Source organism: Prunus dulcis, chromosome 3, assembly GCF_902201215.1.
Source record: "Prunus dulcis chromosome 3, ALMONDv2, whole genome shotgun sequence".
Lineage (NCBI taxonomy): Eukaryota > Viridiplantae > Streptophyta > Magnoliopsida > Rosales > Rosaceae > Prunus > Prunus dulcis.
Window position 1 is genome coordinate 21,149,097 of NC_047652.1, and position 15,665 is coordinate 21,164,761.

Below are 15,665 nucleotides of genomic sequence, written 5' to 3' on the forward strand. Positions count from 1 at the left end.
TAGTTATGTTCCACAAGATTGTAAAACACATCCTTAATGTTGTAATATTGTCATTTACAAAGAGAATGACTTCTAGTACAATATTAAGGTAACTAGGGACATTAGGAAAGTAAATTGGGTCCTTATAAGTGTAAACACAAATGTTTACAATTTTAAGGTCTTAGATTACTCTGTTTAGGACAGTCATGTTCCACAAGATTGTAAAAGTTATCCTTACTCTTGTAATATCATAATTTACAAAGATAAAGGCATGTAGTACAATTTTAGGGTAAAGGGGAACCTTCGAAAGGTAAACTAGGTCCTTCTACTTGTAAACTCGGATGTTTACAATATTAAGGTCTCGTATTACTCTTTTATGGATAGTTATGTTCCACAACGTTGTAAATGAGGGTATCAAGTTTTCACTTTTTTAAAAATGCAATTGCATAAGGGCCATGCAATTATTCCTTCCTGTTTGGCAATTGGCATATAATTGGACAGTGATTTACACAAGATTGTAAAACACATCCTTAATGTTGTAATATTGTCATTTACAAAGAGAATGACTTCTAGTACAATATTAAGGTAACTAGGGACATTAGAAAAGTAAATTGGGTCCTTATAAATGTAAACACAAATGTTTACAATTTTAAGGTCTTAGATTACTCTGTTTAGGACAGTCATGTTCCACAACATTGTAAAAGTTATCCTTACTCTTGTAATATCATAATTTACAAAGATAAAGGCATGTAGTACAATATTAGGGTAAAGGGGAACCTTCGAAAGGTAAACTAGGTCCTTCTACTTGTAAACTCGGATATTTACAATATTAAGGTCTCGAATTACTCTTTTATGGATAGTTATGTTCCACAACATTGTAAAACACATCCTTAATGTTGTAATATTGTCATTTACAAAGAGAATGACTTCTAGTACAATATTAAGGTAACTAGGGACATTAGGAAAGTAAATTGGGTCCTTATAAGTGTAAACACAAATGTTTACAATTTTAAGGTCTTAGATTACTCTGTTTAGGATAGTCATGTTCCACAAGATTGTAAAAGTTATCCTTACTCTTGTAATATCATAATTTACAAAGATAAAGGCATGTAGTACAATTTTAGGGTAAAGGAGAACCTTCGAAAGGTAAACTAGGTCCTTCTACTTGTAAACTCGGATGTTTACAATATTAAGGTCTCGTATTACTCTTTTATGGATAGTTATGTTCCACAATATTGTAAAAGAGGTCCTTAATATTGTAAACCCTTGTGTTTACAAGAATAAGGACTACCTTTACTTCTCCAAAGTCTACCTTTACTTTATCATTGTAAGAGGGATCCTTTCAATTGTAAATCAGGATATTACAACGCTATGGATAAGGAAGAACCTCAAACTTGTAATCATTGTGCAAAAAATCATAAATGAGAACCCAAATTTTGTAATGTACGAGATTAAGGATCTGCGTTACAAGTTTATGGAAGAATTACGTCCAAAGTACTGTAATACGAGTCCTTAACGTTATAAACCGTTGCATTTACAAGAATAAATACCAATTTTACATCTCCAAGGTCCACAATTACCTTAACCATGTAATGGAGATTCTTTCTATTGTAATTTATGATATTACAAATTTATGGATACACTTTACAAGTTTATGGAACATGGAGGTCCAAAATATTGTAAAAAAGGTCCTTAATACTGTAAACCCTTGTGTTTACAAGAATAAGGACCAAATTTATTCCACCAAGGTCCACTCTTACCCTATTCAAGTATACTGACCCAATTTACTTTCCTAATGTCCCAAGTTACCTTAATATTATACTAGATGTCTTCATCTTTGTAAATTACGATATTACAATATTAAGGATGGGTTTTAAACTCTTATGGAACACACCTGTTTAACATAGAGTAATAATATACCTTAATATTGTAAACGTTTGTGTTTGTAAGTATAATGACCCAATTTACCTTTCGAATGTTCCACTTTACTGTTTGTCAATTGCAATTTTGAACTTACTATTTGTCAATTGCATTATTTAGTTTCAATTTCCCACTAACTGTTTGTCAATTACATACGAGTCCTTACTATTGTAAACCCTTTGGTTTACAAGGATAAGGACTCAATTTACTTCTCCAATATCCCACCTTCCATTTATAAATTTATTTTCTTAATTTTAATATATTTTAAATACATGTTTACAACATATTTAGAAAGGCCAAAAATCGCATATTTTTTACCAAAAAAAACTTATTCACTTTCGGGTTACAAAAACATTAGGAATGGGAAGTGGAATCATGTGGAAAACGAAGTCAAAAGTGAAGAAAATAGGCACGCATGATAACTATTCTTTTTGTTTTGTTATTTCTTAAAATGTGAATAAATTACTATAAGGAACTAAAATATGACTACATAGTATAACTCATTTACGTGTTTAATATCAATCAATGATAAGATATTCAACTTTTAAGACATAATATCAATAAATATCCACTTATATTATAATAAATATTATATGACATACTCTGAGGCCACACTATAATTACTTCTCAAGATGACATATTATTATATAAAAATATATATGTATTCGTGCTTATTCTAAAAATAACTTTAAACAAATGTCTTTATGACAAAAGATGACTCATAGCACCATCCAACAAAAATTTCCCTTATGATCTTTCTCTGTTTTTTGGTTCATATCTTCGTAATATAATTGGTTCATGTTCCAATCAATAAAAAAAATGGTATATAATAATATAATAATTAAATAATATATATGCATTTAATAATCAATATATAATGTATAAATATGATATTTACATATAATATATAAAATTTCAACTAACATACTCGAAATTTTATATAAGTATGTAACATAACAAAATACTAAATGAGGTAATGAAGGGGAAGAAAGTGATTGAGTTACCATCTCATTTGCTTCTCATGTACGAAATTTTAGAATTCAAGCTAATTCTAAACTCGTAACTTACAAGTTTTTTGTAACAATTTACAAGGTTTTGCTCATGGATTATAACGTTAGGGTTCACCAAATCCATAATGTTGTAAATCAGCTTTTTACAAGGATATGGATCCATATTACAAGAAATTGGTAATAGTGGACCTTTGGGATGTAAAATGGGTCCTTATTTTAGTAAAAAATGAAATTGCATATTGCTATGCAATGGGATGCTCCTTGGTTGTCAATTACGCACTCCCTGTTTGGCAATTGCCAAACGACCTCTGCCATTTACACAGTCCATGTTTGTCAATTACTCAAATCGTCATAAATATTGATAATACTAACTCAATTTCATAATGAGTTGTTGGTTTTATTTTATGAATTATGATGGCTAGTTGTGGTCAAATCTTCCGTATCTTATGCTTTGTTCTTAAAAATCAATTGAGGTTGGTAGTTTTAATGTTATAACTTTTAAAAATCCTCCATTATAACTTGTATTTGTTTTACCCTTAATTAATTCAAATATTTTTTAGGGAAAATAAACTTGTCCACATGTACGGTAAAATTGAAATATTATAACTTGGCCAAATGTATGGTACAATTCAAATGTTATAAAAGTTCGTAAATGATTAAACTAATATTTTCTATTTGGACTTGGACAATAAGTCCTTACTAAACTCATAAAGCCACTTGGAAAAGCCATCACGCCAGCTTGCACTCCAATGTCTCAACATCCATCACGCCAACTTGCAATCTTGTATAAATTTCCTTATTTTGCTACAAAATATCCATATTCAAAACAATAAAACTTGGATATCTTTATATAAATCCAAATAATTTTAACAAAAAAATAGTTTTAAGAAGAAAAAAACTTAACATGTGATAACTATAGTACTTTGTAACTTTATTTATGTCTGTCCATTATAGCTTGTAATTGCGCAAGTAGACTGTAAATGAGACTCCTTTGTTTGTCAATTGGAAGACACGATTGCAAATGACACTGCCTGTTTGTCAATTGAATTTACAAATCACATACTGTATGGACATTCTCAAATTTGAAAATCATTTGTGCATATTCCTTCATTATTGAAAAGTGAGACATGACTTAGCATAAAGAAAAACTTTTAAGTATAAAAAGAGCTTAACATGTGAGAAATATAATGTTTTGTAACTTTATTTATGTTAATCAATTATAGCTTGTAATTACGCGATTGGAATGTAAATGGGACTACTTTGTTTGTCAATTACGAAGACTATGGTGCAAATGACACTACCTGTTTGTCAATTGCATTGACAAAATGACATAATGTATTTCCATTCTCAAAATTGAAAAATCTGCCAATAACATAAAGACTGAAACCTAAATAACAATAAAAATTTTTAAAAAAAAAGAACTATATTCCACTACCCAAAAAAAAAAAAAAAAAAAGGACTGGGACTTTCCCACATCACTCTCATCTTCAATTTAGCCCATGTCTTACGTCACCGAGCTCATACAAAATTCCTTTATTTTGCTACAATACAACCATGTCATGTTGGCAATTGACAAACATGCACTATGTAATTGCCATTCTGTTCTTTCTTTTAAAAAAAAAATGAATATGTAATTACCAAACGATCACTGTTAATTTAATTGTTCTTCTCTTCCATGATTAAGTACGTAAAAGTAAAAAAACACAATAGAATTTAGTATATCAATTAACTTCTACTTTCATTGCAAGTGTTAATAACTTAATGACAAGTAAATAACAAACATTGTACACAAGGTAATTGAAGTGCAATTGGGTTCACAAAAATCCAATTGACAGACAGGAAGCAGGTAAATGAACATGTCAAATCCAATTGCATAAGTGGAATTCACAAAAAAAAAAAAAAAAAAAGAGAAAACTAAACATATTCTCAACAATCAATCAAATGGCAAAGATCAAAAGGCAAAGGATTTACTTAGCACAGAGCTGGATTAATGGAAGATAAAAACAAAATTATGCATATTATGCAAACTTGGAACACAATTGGATTTACAAATATCCAATTGGTAGACATGAAGTAGGTAATTGAATATGTGACATCTAATTGCATCAATGGAATGCACTGCATGTGGAACAAAATAAAAAATACATGTAATTGTATCAAAGACAATTGCCAAACAGGATTTTGGTAATTGCATTAGCATCTGTAAAAAAAACTTAATCACAGAATCCATATGTATCAACAAGCACAACAAGGGGAGCAAGTTTATACCTTGACTCAAAGTCCAATTCGATCGGCAAGTGGCCAAATTTTGAGGAAAACCCATACTGACTTCCTTATTTCGCAATGAAAGGAATTACAACTTTGTTAGATTCGGACACCCACATCCACAAACAAGAAACCTCAAACTAGATATTGTCTTTATATAATTTCAACAAGGCCATTAAACTGGACTTACAACAGAAAATTTGAATCTCTTTCTAATCATTTTTTCTCCTTTAAGACTTACCTTTTTTTTTTTTTTTTTTTTTCCCTTTCCATTTTCCTAAGAGACTACAGTGCAAATATGATCAAGTTTTCATACAAATGTGGCTATTAACTATTGAAAGAATATTAATATGAAATGACCAACTATGAAACTAATATACAATAAAAGTCATAAACGAAGAACTAAAATTTAATTGCCTTAACCTTGAAATTTTTACAACAAAAACCATAATGGCAGCTTCAACTATTACGCAGCTTCTCCTGCACTAAACAACATGGCTACATTTTTTACGTGTTAAAAACACTAATTACTTTATACAAAGGGAAAATGTAATCTTACAAAAAGAAAAGATTGAAAAGTGATAAAAACTCTAAAATATGAAATGAAAGCTAACACAAGAAAAGAATTCACATTAATCTTTTGAAAGAAAAATAAAGATAGTCATCAAGCTAATAATTGTCAAGATATACGAACTCAGCAACACTATAATTTTTAACAAATAAAACCATGTGAAGAATATACACCAAGAACGAGATACAGTAGAGCATGCACCATGACCTTGCCATTACAGGTCTGGAAAACATTGAATAAAAATTAGTTTCAATCTCCATCACACACAACCTGAAGATCATTCAATACAAGGGGCAGCACAAGTAAGGAACCCAACAATCCTAAAGACACTTTGCATAACACAGAGCACATTAAAAAAAACCCATAAACTATAAACCGCTCATCTCCAGCACTCTCCCACAAATGTTTCCAATTCACCTCCACTTTAAGCTTTCCGATTACATTTTTTTTATATGGCAAATTATATCCTCCACACCCTTTGGAATCGCAATTATATTCATATGTAAGAAGAGAAAAATTAAAATCTCACCACAAAAATGAGTCCAACTTGTTTAATTCATTAACAAAAAAAGAAAAGAAAAGTGAGCTACCAAAACAAGAAAAATTCTGGGATACCAAAGCACGCAACAGAATATTGGCATTTGAGTTGAGACCATAAAAAAGAAAAAAGAAAGATCATCACAACAAATATACCATTCCTTTAACAATGAAGGTGAAGATGCGAAATTACCTAAATCCCCCAGGCAGTCATGGAGGCCACGGGGAAGTCTTTTCTCCTTGTGCTCTCTGAGGACACCTGGAAACCGTCGAAGTTCAACCGCCATGACCCGTCAACATTGTTCGACTCTCTCCTCATCATAGTCTGGCGTCACCGGCTCCACCAATTCCTGGTTGCTGGGAAAGTTAGAGACAAGGAAACTAGGGGCAGAGAAGTAGTGTCGCATGAGCAACGGAGCATTGAGGGTAGGAACTGAAAGCAATGAGTGATGCATCCTGGCTATTAGATTCAGTGACCGGGCTCGAAAACTTTGACCCAGATTCTCCATCACCCAAAGATCTGCAACACCAGCACCCACCAACTTGTTAAATACAAAATCAATTATAATAATCCATATTAAGGGCAAATTAAAGAGAGTAATCTTGATGGAAGAGAAAGACATAAAATTGACCTGCCAAATGGTCCAATGGAACAAACTCTTTGGGGTTGCGATGGTGAGGAAGCCTTCGGTCTGCATAGCTCTCATTCATGAACAACGTCATTTTGGCCAGATCCTTGACGCCCTACATGAGAGGAGGAGGCTGAGATGAGAGAAAGAGAGAGAAGTGCGGACGTTAAGTCTGAAAACGAAGAGGAAAAGGGATTTGGATGAGAGAGCGAGAGAGAGGGTTCGCGGTCAGAGAGAGCGAGAGAAAGATGAAGTGAAGAGGGGGCTTTAGATTTTGACGGGTTGGGAATTTTTTTTCAACCTGTTGAGCAGGTTTTCAGGTTATTCTATTCAATGGTATAGATTTACCTAAGAAATTTTAACGAAATCCAACCATCAATGGGACTTGGCGCATCCATGCGCAGGTCCACTGTAGAATTTTCCTAGGTTTAATTGATGCATCATGTAGGCATAATAAAGGGATCTACATGCATCTACAATTATGAATTACATGTGTACGACGACTAACGGTAAAGGCAGAGTAAAAAGCCTTTTATGGAAGGTCCAAGAAGTGTCCAAATATTTTAATTGTATGGCCTAAATTGGTTAAGATTTGACTTGGAGTATTGATTGGGCGGGACTCCTATGAGTTGTTTGGTACACCACATTAAAGCCGCACTAGATTGGACCCAATTTTGAGAAACCTAAGTTGCTTAGCTTTTAAGCACTTCAACAAGAACCGTCTCTCTCTTTCCTCGCAAATTGTCTCCCTAGAAACTCGAACCTCAGTTTCAAGCATAGGGTATGAGTCTAAACTAGTTCGAAGTGCATTTTAGACTCATCAAACAACAGAAAGACTATAATTCATTTTAATTAGAGAAGTCTCATTCAGCCCAGCCCACTAAACAAGACCTAGAGGAGTACATAGCGATGCAAGTTTGGGGAATAAAGGTCAATCCCAAACCTACATGTGGCTTCACAACTAACGGTAACAATTTGACCCCCAAAAAAACACTAACGGTAACATTCCCCTGGGTTTTATAAGGGAAAAAAGAAAAGAAAAAAGGGCAAGCACAAGGCCTAAAATTTGTTTGCATATATCACAAGCCTTATTGGGCTATAAGTAATGAACCATATCATATTTTTCATGGGTTACCGGCCTTGTCTTTCATGGCAGTACCAAGTCGGGCCAAGACCTAACATTTGAGGTTGTGGGTTGTCTTCGATTGATCGGTGAAACGTGGTCGTTAGTTGTCTTTGAAATCTTCTTAAAAACATACCGATAAATCCGCCCCCACTCCTCTCCCTCGCTTTGTCTCTCTCTCGCGAACTCAGAGGACTTCTTCTTTCGCAGCGACGCTGGATACACCAAAGGTCAAAACTTTATCCATCTCTTTCCCTCTCTCTCTTTCGCGCTGTAATCTGAGAATTTGTATATGCATAATGAATTCGACGTCGTTTGGTTCATATAACATTTTAACGCAGTACCTTTGATGCTTACGATTTGCTCTGTTTCAAAGTATTGTTATTTGTTGGATTTCTATTTCTCTTCATGAATCTTTCTTCATTGCTTTGAAGCTCTGTTTGTTTGCCGAGAAAAGAACGTGGCAAAAATACCAAGTTTTAGCTTCTTCATATTCATAATGAGGTTTAACTTAGCTCAGTCCAATAAGCCCGTTTAACTTAGCTCAGTCCAGTAAGCCCATTTGGTTCTTGGTTTGGTGGATTCAGTTACCATTCTATTATTAGATAGGAAGAAAATTTGGCCCTGAATAGATGGAGGTTCAGTTTCTTCTTGGAGCTTGTAGGTTGGGAGAGGCTGAAGCTTGTTTTAGACCATTCTCTAAAAATATGTTCAGCCTAGCTCACATAGAAACTCTCTAGTTTAAATGCTAACCATATGAAGAGTTCTATAAAAATAAATGCATAAGAGATGATCCGGCCTTGAAGAATTCCAACAGTTTGTGGGGATGTAATTCTTCATTGAAGTTGTTATTTGTTTCCTTTATGTTCTTAAATCCTTTTTTGCAAGTTCACTTGAACAACAATAGAGTAAATCCTTCCTCTGGTAATGACTAGTTGGATTTTAAAAAAATATGCACTGACACCAAGCTGAAATCCTAAATGAAAAAAAACAAAACAAAAAATTGATGTGGTTCGGCGATGTGTGCCTGCATCCATGGGAAGGGGAAAGTTTCATGTATACTGGCTCATGGAAGAGCTCTGGAAATTATTAGAGATCCAGCCACCTATATATGGAATGATAAAATTACAATTTATCAACCATAATCAAGGAAATAATATGGATGGATCATAATATAAATCAGCCACAATTTGAATTTCTTTCCTTTTCTTTTATTATTCACGTTAACAGTTTCCATGTGAATTATATGATACTTGTGTGTATATTATTTATTGAAAAAGATGAGATTTCCTCATCTTGTTAAAAGCTCATTGTTGGTCTCTGCTGCCCACAACTTGCAGGCGCGTAGAGAAAGGGAATGATTGAAGATTCTGCAAAACGTGGGGAAACAGACCTACTTAGGCAAATAGTGGAAAACGATCAGTCCAAGAAAATAATAGCTTATGATCAAGAGTACTAGTTCCTTTTCAATGACCAAGGGCGAAGTGCAAGTTAATCTCTTAGTAAATTCAGCACCTCGGCCTTCCTTTGTTAGAGTTCAGGAGATGGGTATGGAAACTACCAAAAATAACGTGAAATCGAATCAAGTGTTGAAAAAGAAAACAAGAAGGAGACGTAGGACGAAGAAATCAAATCTACTGCAAGATATTAGTCTATCTGATAACCTGCGTCAGGAATATGGTCAGAGTGACACTAATCATATGCATAGATTCCCAATTTTGACCGGGATTGACTTTTAAAGTGACAAAATCTTGACCAGTCAATAGTAATAAGAAGCAGAAGCCATTTAATTAGAGTAATTAATTAGTTTAACCTTGAAAACTAATTGAAAGAGCTAAGAAATATATATATATATATATATACACACACACATACATACCAATACACCATTCAATCATCAACCAAACTGCCTCCAAATATCATTGAGTTCTTAACTACATTACATACCAATACATCATCAACCAACCAATATCAACTGCTCAACAATGTTCTTGCTCACAAACTATTTGACAGTCAATTTGTGAACATAAACTGTCACAAAGATGATAACTACAGACATGACTATCGCAGCTACTATTACAGAGATGGAACTATAGTAGAGCTTTGCCTCGATTTTTGGCAAGCTTGGATAGATGTCAGGAGGTGGCATTTGACAGTAATCTCCATCAAATAATACAGCCCTAGGAAATGCCCAACCATCCTCCAAAGTAAATGTTGCTCGATCCTTGTAGAAGAGCAACTCTGTCTGTATGTATCCGTTTGGCCCAGATTGCAACAGAATGTATTCCCCAAAGCACTACAGTATCATCTGTTGAGAGAAAAAAACCAAATTAATAATTTACACATTAATTAATAGTCTTAACTTAGTTATGTTAGTGAAAGGAACATACTTGTCTCATAGAGACTCGGAGATTTGTAGTTGAAGCTGAAACTTCGAGCCATGTCATTGAAGTTGGGGTGTTGGATAACTAAATTCCAGTCAGAATAGTTCATTCTGTAATGGAAGTTAGTTATCGTAACTTTTACCCGCCAATACTTCTTGTAGTTCATCATAATGTGCCAATGAATTCGGATTGGGCACATATGATCACTACATCGAACCAGAGGCTCGAAGCTATTCATGGCATCCCTCCTACAAATTCACAAAAGCATGTTTAAATTAAACCCACAAAAACACTAAATGTTACAAGAAATTAAGTGAGATAAAGTAATGAAACTCACTCTGCACATATTTGTGGGCTGCTTGTATTACTTGGGCAGCCACATGAACAAGTTGGGCACAACACAATGTTGCTATCGTAAAACGCGGAGAGAGAGACGCAACATGTTGGCATTTTGCGTGCGATGAATGGTGAAAATGTGCATGTCACGTTCCACGTCACTGTCATACACCAAAAGACAAGCAAATAGATTAAAAGTAAAATTCATACTACCCTAAACAAACACAAATACAAAGGTTGAATATCGACTTATTGAATGCTTGAGCGACCCTCCTTTTGTCTGCAGGGTTCCACAATACTTACGGAGCCGCAAGTATAGCCAAGACCGGGTGCTTTCAAAGTGAAGTTTGTAGGAAGTCTCACATCTCTGTCGGTGGTTTCGGATTGACCAACAGTCATAGTGAAAAAACCTACATCTGGGGCTCCATTCTGCACCCACGACCTAAGGACCCCTTCTTTGCAACAACTTTTTACTTGCTGGTTGTACGGGCACCTGGCATTAGGTCAATAAGTGTGGGGGTCTGCTCACAGTTATGAGGGATTGCATCTTTAAAAGATGAACAATCCCCTCTCTCTGTTGCTTCCGCTCCAAGCATAGACCAAATGACTTCTTTTTTTGGCCAGGTCCATCCAATTGACCATCCAGGCGCTTGGATGTGTCGATAGCGCTGGTAATTATATAGTCCTACGTGGGCCTATTCATTTAAATTCATGTCAAATTTATATGCATCCAATTGAGAAAAACACCATAATAAAATATCCTAAAATAACATAAATACAGATAACTTTTTTTGTTATAAATTAATACAAAATTCTACATGATTAAGATAACTGAAATGAACTAAAGCCCAACCCAGGCCCACAAAATTCTAATCCAATAGAAATAAAACACTGTTTTGAGTGAGCAGATAAAAAATTTAAAAAAAACTGAAATGAACTAAAGCCCAACCTCAGACCCATAAAAATCTAATCCAACAGAAAGACAACACTATTTTGGGTGAGCAGATGAAAAAAAGAGAATTGAAATGAACTAAAGCCCAATCCCAGGCCCATAAAAATCTGATCTATAGAAAGACAACACTGTTTTGGGTGACTGGATAAAAAAAAAAAAAAAAAGAGAACTGAAATGAACTAATGCCCAACCCCAGCCCATAAAAATCTGATCCACAGAAAGACAACACTGTTTTGGGGGAGTGGATTAAAAAAAAAAAAAGAAAAAAAAAAGATAACTGAAATGAACTAAAGCCCAACCCCAGCTCATAAAAATCTGATCCACAGAAAAACAATACTGTTTTAGATGAGTGATTAAAAATAATAATAATAATAATAACATAAATACAGATAACTTTTTTTGTTATAAATTAATACAAAATTCTACATGATTAAGATAACTGAAATAAACTAAAGCCCAACCCAGGCCCACAAAATTCTAATCCAACAGAAATAAAACACTGTTTTGAGTGAGCAGATAAAAAATTTTAAAAAAACTGAAATGAACTAAAGCCCAACCTCAGACCCATAAAAATCTAATCAAACAGAAAGACAACACTATTTTGGGTGAGCAGATGAAAAAAAGAGAATTGAAATGAACTAATGCCCAACCCCAGGCCCATAAAAATCTGATCTATAGAAAGACAACACTGTTTTGGGTGACTGGATTAAAAAAAAAAAAAAGAACTGAAATGAACTAAAGCCCAACCCCAGCCCATAAAGATCTGATCCACAGAAAGACAACACTGTTTTGGGTGAGTGGATTAAAAAAAAAAAAACAAGATAACTGAAATGAAATAAAGCCCAACCCCAGCTCATAAAAATCTGATCCACAGAAAGACAATACTGTTTTAGGTGAGTGATTAAAAAAAATAATAATAATAACATAAATATAGATAACTTTTTTTGTTATAAATTAATACAAAATTCTACATGATTAAGATAATCAAATGAACTAAAAGCCCAACCAGCCCACAAAATTTAATCCAACAAATAAAAAAACGTTTTTTTGAGTGAGTGACAGATAAAAATTTTAAAAACCAAATGAACTAAAGCCCAACCTCAGACCCATAAAAATCTAATCCAACAAAAAACAAATTATTTTCGTGGCGTGGGGACGAAAAAAAAAAGAGAATTGAAATGAACTAAAGCCCAACCCTAGGTCCATAAAAATTGAGAAAGACAACACAGGCTTTTTAAGTGACCTGATAAAAAAAAAAAAAAAAAAAGAACTGAATGAAATGAACTAAAGCTTCAACCCCACCCCACAAAAAATGATCCACAGAAAGATAACACTTGCTTTTTGGATGGGAAAAAAAAAAAAAAAAGATAATCGAAGGAACTAAAGCCCAAATCAAAGAATATTATAAAAATTTGATCAAATGAAGACAAGTTTTGGGGAGGGATTAAAAAAAATAATAATAATAATAATGTAATAACATAAATACGGGGATAACTTTTTTTGTTAAATTAATACAAAAATTTACATGATTAAGATAACCGCAATGAACTAAAGCCCAACCCAAAGCCCACAAAAATTTAACCAACAATAAAAAAACACCGCTTTGAGTGAGCAAAGATAAAAAAAAAAAAAAAAACTGAAAATGAACTAAAGCCCAACCGCACCCATAAAAAAAAAAAAAATCTAATCCAATGAAAAGACAACACTATTTTGGTGAGGAAAGGTATTTAAAAAAAAAAGAGAATAATGAAATGAATCTGGAAGTTCTCAATCCCGTGCCCATAAAAAATCTGATCTATAGAAAGACAACACCGCTTTTGGGTGACCGGATAAAAAGAAAAGAAAAAGAGAACTGAAATGAACTAATGCCCAACCCCAGCCCATAAAAATCTGATCCACAGAAAGACAACACTGTTTTGGGGGAGTGGATTAAAAAAAAAAAAAGAAAAAAAAAAGATAACTGAAATGAACTAAAGCCCAACCCCAGCTCATAAAAATCTGATCCACAGAAAAACAATACTGTTTTAGATGAGTGATTAAAAATAATAATAATAATAATAACATAAATACAGATAACTTTTTTTGTTATAAATTAATACAAAATTCTACATGATTAAGATAACTGAAATAAACTAAAGCCCAACCCAGGCCCACAAAATTCTAATCCAACAGAAATAAAACACTGTTTTGAGTGAGCAGATAAAAAATTTTAAAAAAACTGAAATGAACTAAAGCCCAACCTCAGACCCATAAAAATCTAATCAAACAGAAAGACAACACTATTTTGGGTGAGCAGATGAAAAAAAGAGAATTGAAATGAACTAATGCCCAACCCCAGGCCCATAAAAATCTGATCTATAGAAAGACAACACTGTTTTGGGTGACTGGATTAAAAAAAAAAAAAAGAACTGAAATGAACTAAAGCCCAACCCCAGCCCATAAAGATCTGATCCACAGAAAGACAACACTGTTTTGGGTGAGTGGATTAAAAAAAAAAAAACAAGATAACTGAAATGAAATAAAGCCCAACCCCAGCTCATAAAAATCTGATCCACAGAAAGACAATACTGTTTTAGGTGAGTGATTAAAAAAAATAATAATAATAACATAAATATAGATAACTTTTTTTGTTATAAATTAATACAAAATTCTACATGATTAATGTAATAACCCAAACCAAAAATTCATAATTAAGGAATATTTTATTTTACGAAAAGACAATTTTGCCTTCATAATTTTTTATTAAGAAAAAGGTGACTTTTTGATCGAGAAGGAATTTGACAATTCCGCGTGCGCCACTGCATAGAGCACGGTGAAACGAGTTCATAGACACGTAGTGGGCTCAAATCGGAGTTGTAACGAGAAAGTTATGGTCAAAAGAGTCTCAGTGGCACAACCATAAATATTTTGAAGTTGGATCTATAAAAATCAGCCCAGCTCTCTCTCTCCTCGCGAACGCAGACCGCCCTGGCACCTTCCAGAGCTCGCTGGCGCCGCCTCAGGGCACCACCGGCCACGGCACCGGTGGCGATGGAACCGCCATCGAGTTCCCAACCCTTCCCGACCCTTCCCCGCCGACGGCGCGGCCTGTGCTATCCGAAAAATGCAGAAAAGTGACGGGAACTCACTGGAACTTCAGCGCCGTCGATCTCCCTCCTCCGGCCACCATTTCTGTACACCCAGGCACCCGGGACCAAACAGGCCCGCGGGAGAGACCGTGAGGAGGTCTAGCGAGCTCGAACTAGGAGTGAGTGGACTTTCTTCCATAAATGATTTTATATAACTGAGTCTATATAAATGAGTTTTTATAAATGAGTTTATATGAGTAAATTTCATTATTTGATTTTGAATAAGTTTTATCGAATGTTTTCCGAGCATGATTTGTGCCGTAAAATATCCTTATTTCTATGCTGCTTAGTTGAACATGCTAGAAAGTGATAGAAAGCAGAGTTGAGATTTATATCAGAGAAAATAGCAGTTTAATTTCAGGATTACTGAAATACAGTTATTTGGCAGACTTTTCTAAGATATTGTATTTTAAACCACCATGTACCCAGTTATGGTGATTACCCTCAGTTGGACCGATGTCTACAGACATCCAGTCTATTTTCAGTTTTGTCAGTGCACTTGACATTGCCTCACGAGTTTCGGGGACGCTCGGACCGTGAGTGCCAGGATTTGCGGCTCGACTGACTTGGTGTCCCGAGACCTGCCAGGATTTGCGGCTCGGCTGACTTTGTGTCCCCGAGACCTGCCAGGATTGCGGATCAGGCTGACTACGGTCCCCTGAATCCTGCCAGAGCGGCTCGAGTTGACTTTGTGTCATCGAGACCTGCCAGCGGATCAGGCTGACTATAGTCCCCTGTATCCTGCCAGTTTGCGGCTCGGATAGACTGTGTGTCGCCGAGACCTGCCAGGGGAATTGACGGAATTACAGGGGTACATCCGAGTGGTAGTTT

The 15,665-nt window shown here is 34.5% G+C and overlaps 1 long non-coding RNA gene and 1 pseudogene across 3 annotated transcripts; both read right to left on the bottom strand.

Annotated features, from left to right (window-relative positions):
- Positions 1–3,529: 3,529 nt before the first annotated feature.
- On the bottom strand, positions 3,530–7,201 carry LOC117622724. 3 transcript variants are annotated; one of them, XR_004585025.1, is made up of 5 exons: positions 6,915–7,201; positions 6,476–6,802; positions 5,598–5,659; positions 5,178–5,241; positions 3,530–3,713 (listed from the first exon to the last, which is right to left on the bottom strand). It is a non-coding gene; the product is annotated as an uncharacterized LOC117622724 (long non-coding RNA). The 3 variants fall into 3 exon arrangements; XR_004585026.1 differs by lacking the exon at positions 3,530–3,713 and having other exon boundaries at positions 4,897–5,241; positions 5,598–5,654; positions 6,915–7,199; XR_004585027.1 differs by lacking the exons at positions 5,178–5,241; positions 5,598–5,659 and having other exon boundaries at positions 6,915–7,197.
- A 2,835-nt stretch (positions 7,202–10,036) lies between these two features.
- On the bottom strand, positions 10,037–14,875 carry LOC117621978 (annotated as a pseudogene).
- Positions 14,876–15,665: the final 790 nt, after the last annotated feature.